Below are 6,899 nucleotides of genomic sequence, written 5' to 3' on the forward strand. Positions count from 1 at the left end.
GAAAATTTGGTGTATTTACATAGTATTTCCTATCCAGTAGCAATGTATTATCTCTCTTTATTCAATCTTGTTATATTCCAGATTTTTTAAGACTTCCTCTTTAAAGGTGCTGCATGTGTCTTATATTTGTTTTCTAAATGTTGTACATTTGTTTGCTACTGTGACCCAAATTTCATTTCTGCAATATTTGTAACCTATAACAAACATGAAACGTACTTATTATGCTTGTGATCATTGTATGTAGTTTCTATATATAGTACATATCATACATATCATGCATTTTCTATATTTTATGTTTAATATGCATGTATATTAAGTACATTAATTCTATTGACTGTCATTACTTTTAAAAGGATAATTTACTGATTTCTCTTCCTATTTTAAATTTACTTAAAAGCCAGTCCCTTTGGCTGTTCCAGATATGTATATTACTATAAAAAAATTATTTTGCCTCATTCTTTTAAATGTAAGACAGACATTGAATTACCTCAACTATCATAAGCTGATGGCTTTCTGTGACTAAACTCTGTCACCCAGTGATTGGAGCGATTAGATACTGAAATCAGATGACTCTGGAGACTTGTTACATGGTTTCCTACTCATTGCAAATGATGCAGCACCTTATATGAGGAAGCTTCAAGCCAGAATGGCACGGGGGAGCCTATTCTCCTGGAAGGTTCCATAGGTAAACTCCCTGGAGTGTCTGGAGCTACTTACATGAATATATCAGGCAATGGTAGGGCAAAGCAAGCAAAGTATGTTCCACTTCTACACATGGCCAGTTTCTTAAAAGAGTAAAGGGTCAAAAAGTAGAAAGATACAACATGAATAGTTGGCAAAGAATGTGATGTTTTGTGTTACATGTTCTCTGAAGGGCCATCACAGACTCACAGAGCTCCTTAGAGAAACGGAAACTTCAAGGCAGACAATAAAGCAAATACTCCCAGAGTCCGCCTGAGTGTGAGGGGAAGTTCAGGGCTTGGCAACCAAAACGGCTGTCCTGCAGTCAGCAAGTATTTTGGAACTAGTATGCAAAAGAGAAGTAACATGTATTGAGCAGCTACCATATGACAGTCATTTTGCTTCATTTATTCTATTATCAAAGATCAAATATTGATGACTCTTTCCTATTATTATTGCTTTTTAAATGTTTTATAACTAACATTAAAAAGCAGGAAATTTTATCTAAACTTCTGCATTCTTTTCAAAATTAGAAGATGTACATTTGTGCTTTGGCTAAATATGGACTATACCCTCAAAAAATGGTTTAGGCTTTCCAAACTACCTCAGTTTTCATCATTTTTCTTTTTTTTTATGTTACCTACCTAGACACTATTTATTTCTGAAATTTTTATTATTTTATAACTCTATCTTTCAAAAATGGAAGATATGTACATAAATGTATAAGATATAGATAACTTCCCATGGATGGGGCTAATCCAGGGGGGTGGGGAATCAATGGAAGTGCTTTTTTTCTCTCTTTAGAACTTTTTTATATATATTTACTTTTTTCTGTTTTAAGGTCCCCTTTAATGTATCAGCTCATTTTGAGAGATCTCACTTACCAATGGTTCTTGAGTTTTCAGGTACTTTATGCAAATGTTGCAGCCTCCTTAAACCAAATATCTATTAAACTACATACAAAAATATCTGCAAAGGCATTTTTGTAGGAATTCTAGCAATAACCACACATTGAAGTAAAAATATAATACAGAACACAGCTTGGCAGAGACAAAATAATCCATGCTTACTATAAGCAAATGTTAGTGTGTAGGATGAGCTTCAACAAAAACAAAGGCTATTTTCAGCACACTTTTTCAATCAGTAGTTAATCCAGGCAAGGCTGCTAATGAGGTAGTTCAACGTCATTCCCCCTAACTTAGTGGTAGTAGAAAATGAAAGATTACGGCTATTCAACTAAGCCAACAGGAAAATCATGACTCTCCACCTCTAAGCTATTTCTGGATCCTTGTGAAGAATTTGCAAACTCCCTGATGCTCTCCCTTTAGGCACATGGAATATTTTCACCAACACAAAAAAAACAGTACTGATTCTGACATTGCAAGCACAGCACAATTCTCAATTATTTCCCATAGGTGAAGCTTTCACCAAAGGCCATGCTACTTTGTTCTGAATCCCTTTCAGGACATCACTATTTCCTCTTTTATCTTTGCCTAGAAATGTAATGTTTGGCCAAAGAAGGAAAAGGGAAAGTAAGAAGCAGGGATGAGTGAGAGACAAACAGCAGGAAAAGGAAACAGGTGGGAAACTGAACACTGCAACTTTCTCACAACCCCTGACAGGGTGTGTCATGGAGCATGCTCATTACTTAACAGTACAATGAGATTCCAGAACATCAGCCCAATCCCTAGTCTAACCTGGGCATAAAATTGCATGCTAAAAATAAAATACATTTTTCCCCAAATAACTTATTTAAAATTATGCATGACAATCACGTGGAAATTAAGACCAAACTGCAATATGCTTTTCATTTCCAATGTACAAAGAGTTTTGTTCCTGAGAATGGCAAATTCTAAATAAGTAAAACAAATATGGCATTTATTTAAATAGACTGGGTCACAGATTAATCTTAATTAAGTGGTGTTAATTGTTGGGAGAGAAAATGTTCTATCAGAATTGCTGTAAGAACTTTTGAATGTTCTTGACATGCATGTATTTAAAGATATACTAAAAAGATTTTTAGTTTAACAGTTTTGGGTTACAGCTCCAGGGATGGGGGCAGGGATGATTGACTACACGTTTGATATGTGTCTTATTAATCATAAGGTTCTTTCCCGCATAGCAAAGTACACATAAATGCAAAGCTTTAGTGCTTGGCTGACTGTAATAGGACATCTGCATAAAAGGAATAAACTTAACACCTCAGCCAATAAGCCAGAAGATATTATGCTGCACAAATGTGCAGTTTTTACTGTGTTGCCCAGGCTACAGTATTATTTTTCAAGTTTTGGGTTTTCTTTTATACCATGCATTTATTTCCCTCTGAATTAATCACAGGTATTTTCTTTAACATAAGCTATTTTAAATATAAACTTCATTCCTGAATATCTTCAGATACATTCTGTTAGTTCAAATAAACTCAGGCAGACATTAATCCAATTTAAATAACTACATATGAATGAGGCCACAGTATTATTCAATCCAGAGTGTGTCATTTCCATTCAAGAAGGCTTGCTATGCATAAATATATTTTCTGTTCTGATGCTTTCACTTTTGAAGTGCTCCCTTCAAAGGACGTAAAAAAAATATTAAATAAAGGAGCTTTCAAAACGTTCCGTTAGGCTATGATTCGAGGGGGAGATGAGTGGAAATGGCTATTGATAGTTACATGACTGGAGATCTTTGTGGTATTGCGTGAAAGTATAAATTAACTCCAGCAAACTCATTTTTCCCTGAAACTTTTGGTGTAAAAGTATATATTATTTTGAGACAGGGTCTTGCCCTGTTGCCCAGGCTGGAGTAAGGTGGTGTGATCTCGACTCACTGCACGCTTAACCTCCCGGGCTCAAGCGATCCTTCCACTTCAGCCCACCTGAAAGTAGCTAGGACTACAGGTGCGTGCTACCACTCTTAGCAAATTTTTATATTTTTTGACGGAGACAGGGTTTCGCCATCTTGCCCGGGCTGGTCTCGAACTCCTGGGCCCAAGCGATCTGCCCACCTGGGCCTCCCGAAATGCTGGGATTACAGGTGTGAGTCACTGCACCCAGCCTTTTATTATTTTCAAAGTTTATTCTGCTTTTACTGAAATGCAACAAATATTTATTGAGCACCTGCTATATTATTATATAGTCCATTCCTACCAAGCTGTTACAGACATTGATGATCTTATTGAAAGATTCTCCCCAGGGTCTGAAAGCTTAAGGGGATGAGTAACTCCTCCCTCCTCAGGCCCAGTCCCAAGGCGCGAGGCCACTTGCGCCAGCAGTGTACCTCAGCAAGATAGCAGAAGCAGGAAGTGAGCTGGCCCAAAGACACCTACCCCCTGGAGTTGGAGAGAGAGGCCATCCGGGTACCACGTAGCAGTTACGTCAGACTGGGACACTTCCTGTTTATAGGAAACTATAAAACACCTGCCCTGACCTCCCTTGGGGCTGACGCCATTTTAGGCCTCAGCCCGTCTGCCCCCCGTGCTCATTAAAACAGCCTGTTGCTCCACACCACCTTGCGGTGTTTATTGGCACGTTCTCGGGTTTCTAACCAATACAAGAGCCTTGTACTTATCTCTTCGTTTGTGTGTGTGTGTGTGTGCGCGCGCATGTGTGACACTGTATATTTTTGGTTAGTTTGCTTGTGAAGCAGCTTGGAGAAGTCTTATCTACTTTTTATCCGTTGGTTTTTATAGAGCATCTCAGAAAGTGGACACAGAAATCGCAGATCTGCCATTAGTATTTCTTCTTTGAAGACACTGGAGATTCATTTTCTTGAGTGGCATTGCCATGTTCATTCAGTGAAAACTTGTGGGGTATAGAAATGGAACAGAGAGTTTCAAGCAGTTCTGCAGAAACTGTACGTTGGACTCCAGACTTCATTGTCCTTAGGTATGGAAACTATCACCTAGTTTGCATTCTTCATGACTGAGGTTAACTTAAAAATGATAGGAAAGCTTTCCTATGCTTCAGGTAGGAGACAAATTTACTTTTGTAGAATTTGTGGCTGAGAAAGGCAGCCAGGGCTGGACTGAAGAACACATATGTCACCACTATTCACCAAGTTGTGGAACCCAAAGGTAACAGCCATGGAAATGTAGATCAGATCTGCTAAGTAGTTAGGGGAAGAAAACATTCAAACCAGTCTCCAAATGGGATTCTGTGGTTACAGTGAATGACCACTCCTGCTTTATTTACCCTGAGATTGCCGAGAATGACATGGCACTTACACTGATGGGCAGATGGCCAAATGAATATCATCATCCCGAGAATATGGAACCACCGCGCTTGCATCAACAGCTTTTTCCCTATTACATAGGCATTCCTGCCATCCACTGGCACTTGGCTCAGCACAGGTAGGCTGACAAGGACATAGTAGACAAGTCCAAAACAGTATTGCACGACGTGAGTCGTGCCATTAGAGAAGACACTGACGTAGAAGCCCTCTTCGTAAGCTGTGCAGCCACGGAAATACCAGCACTAAGAATGCAGACAGCGCCAGCTTCCCTCCCTGGAACTGTGCTGCCCTGAGAATTCTGAGCAAACCATAAAGCCAGCTTGGAAAAAGATGCTCCCAGGAACAGAGATGGAGTAAGGCACCAAAGCAGGAAGCCATTCCACAGCACTGAGATGATATAGAAGTGGGAAAAGTAGGAAAAAATATCTCTTGGGGACATCAAAGGCGCGGCAGGCGGAAGGGCGCGGCGGCCCCCCAACACTTGGTTTTCCCAAAGCAGATCAGGTCCTGGAAGAGCGCGCGGCCCAGGAGCAGGCCGGGCGGCAGGAGCTGCAGCAGCAGGGTCAGCAGGAAGGCAGCGGCCAGCGTGAGCCACAGCGAGCGCAGCAGCGGGTTCAGCGCCCAGAGCTCGGCTCTCCCGGAGGAAGCCATGGCCTACGCGCCCGTGTTCCGCGTTCCGGCACCGCCGCCTGGCGCGACCTCGGCTCACCGCAACCTCTGCCTCCCGGGTTCAAGCGATTCTCCTGCCTCAGCCTCCCAAGTAGCTGAGATTACAGGCATGCGCCACTACTCCCGGCTAATTTTGTATTTTTAGTAGAGGCGGGGTTTCTCCATGTTGATCAGGCTGGTCTCTAATTCCTGACCTCAGGTGATCCGCCCGCCTTGGCCTCTCAAAGTGCTGGGATTACAAGTGTGAGCCATCACGCCTGGCAATCCTCCTTTCAAGAATGAAGCACCACAGCTTTGGGACAGTGACTAGGGTTATCACTCTCTGTCTGCCTTTACCACCCCTGGCTCCCATTCTGGACTTGGTGGGCTTTTGACTTTAAGGGACAATGGAAAAACAAAAAATATTTTATGAATGAAAGTAGTAAGTTCCTTCCAAATGAATGCTATATGTGAAAGAGAGAGATTAAATACACAAACTCTATCCACTCTTGGTCCTAATTAATACAAAAATTCTTGCATGTCTTCACTGCTGAAATGGAAACTACCCACTTTTATCACCATTTTCTGAGTTTTCCAGCTTGTTTTCATTCTTAAATTACTGGGTTTTTTTGAAGAAGGACAGGAGGAGTCTGAATATACTGTTTATATTTAAAGGATGATGAAAATGTCAAGTAATGTTTTCTACGAAAGTAACAGGGATTCGTTCATTTCAAATGAGTACTAGATATGAAAGAGAGAGAGGCAGGGAGGAAGAAAGGAAGAATGAATAAGTGAACTGTAACCAACTTTAGTCCTAATTAACACACAAATCCTTACTGGTCCCCTTACTAAAATAGAAAGCAGTAGCTCTGTTGGTGCAGCAAGCCTATATGTGTTGCTTACCTGTTGTCTCACTACCAAGTGTGCCTCTCTCTGCCCTACAATGTTGGAGCCAAGAGTTCAAAAATTAGATTTTCAAGCCTCACCTTTAGGTTCTGCCAGCAGGAAACACTGATGGACATTAAAAGATGTCTATCTTCACCCAGTTATTTTCAAATAACAAATATCTAGTCAATAAACCCTATTGCCTAAGGTTTCCCAATATGAAGAATAGGATCACACAGGCAGGACTTGAGCTGAAGGTTTTGTTAGAAACATCTCAAGATCCTCATGTGCATGTTTCAGAATGATGTTCTTACTAACTGGAGAGTGGTCATTGAAATAAAGAAGGATGGTCCTAAGGGATCACTAAAGGTTTAGTTCCTAGAATGCCAAGAATAAAAACTAGTCTCACCCTATTGATCTTGAAAAAAGATACAGAAATATTCTGCTATCGCTGTTTC

At 40.6% G+C, this 6,899-nt stretch overlaps 1 pseudogene; it reads right to left on the bottom strand.

The window, feature by feature from the left end:
* Positions 1-4,604: 4,604 nt before the first annotated feature.
* Positions 4,605-5,559, bottom strand: LOC129047363 (polyprenol reductase-like; annotated as a pseudogene).
* Positions 5,560-6,899: the final 1,340 nt, after the last annotated feature.

The sequence above is a fragment of the Pongo abelii genome, chromosome 9 (assembly GCF_028885655.2).
Source record: "Pongo abelii isolate AG06213 chromosome 9, NHGRI_mPonAbe1-v2.0_pri, whole genome shotgun sequence".
NCBI classification, from domain to species: domain Eukaryota; kingdom Metazoa; phylum Chordata; class Mammalia; order Primates; family Hominidae; genus Pongo; species Pongo abelii.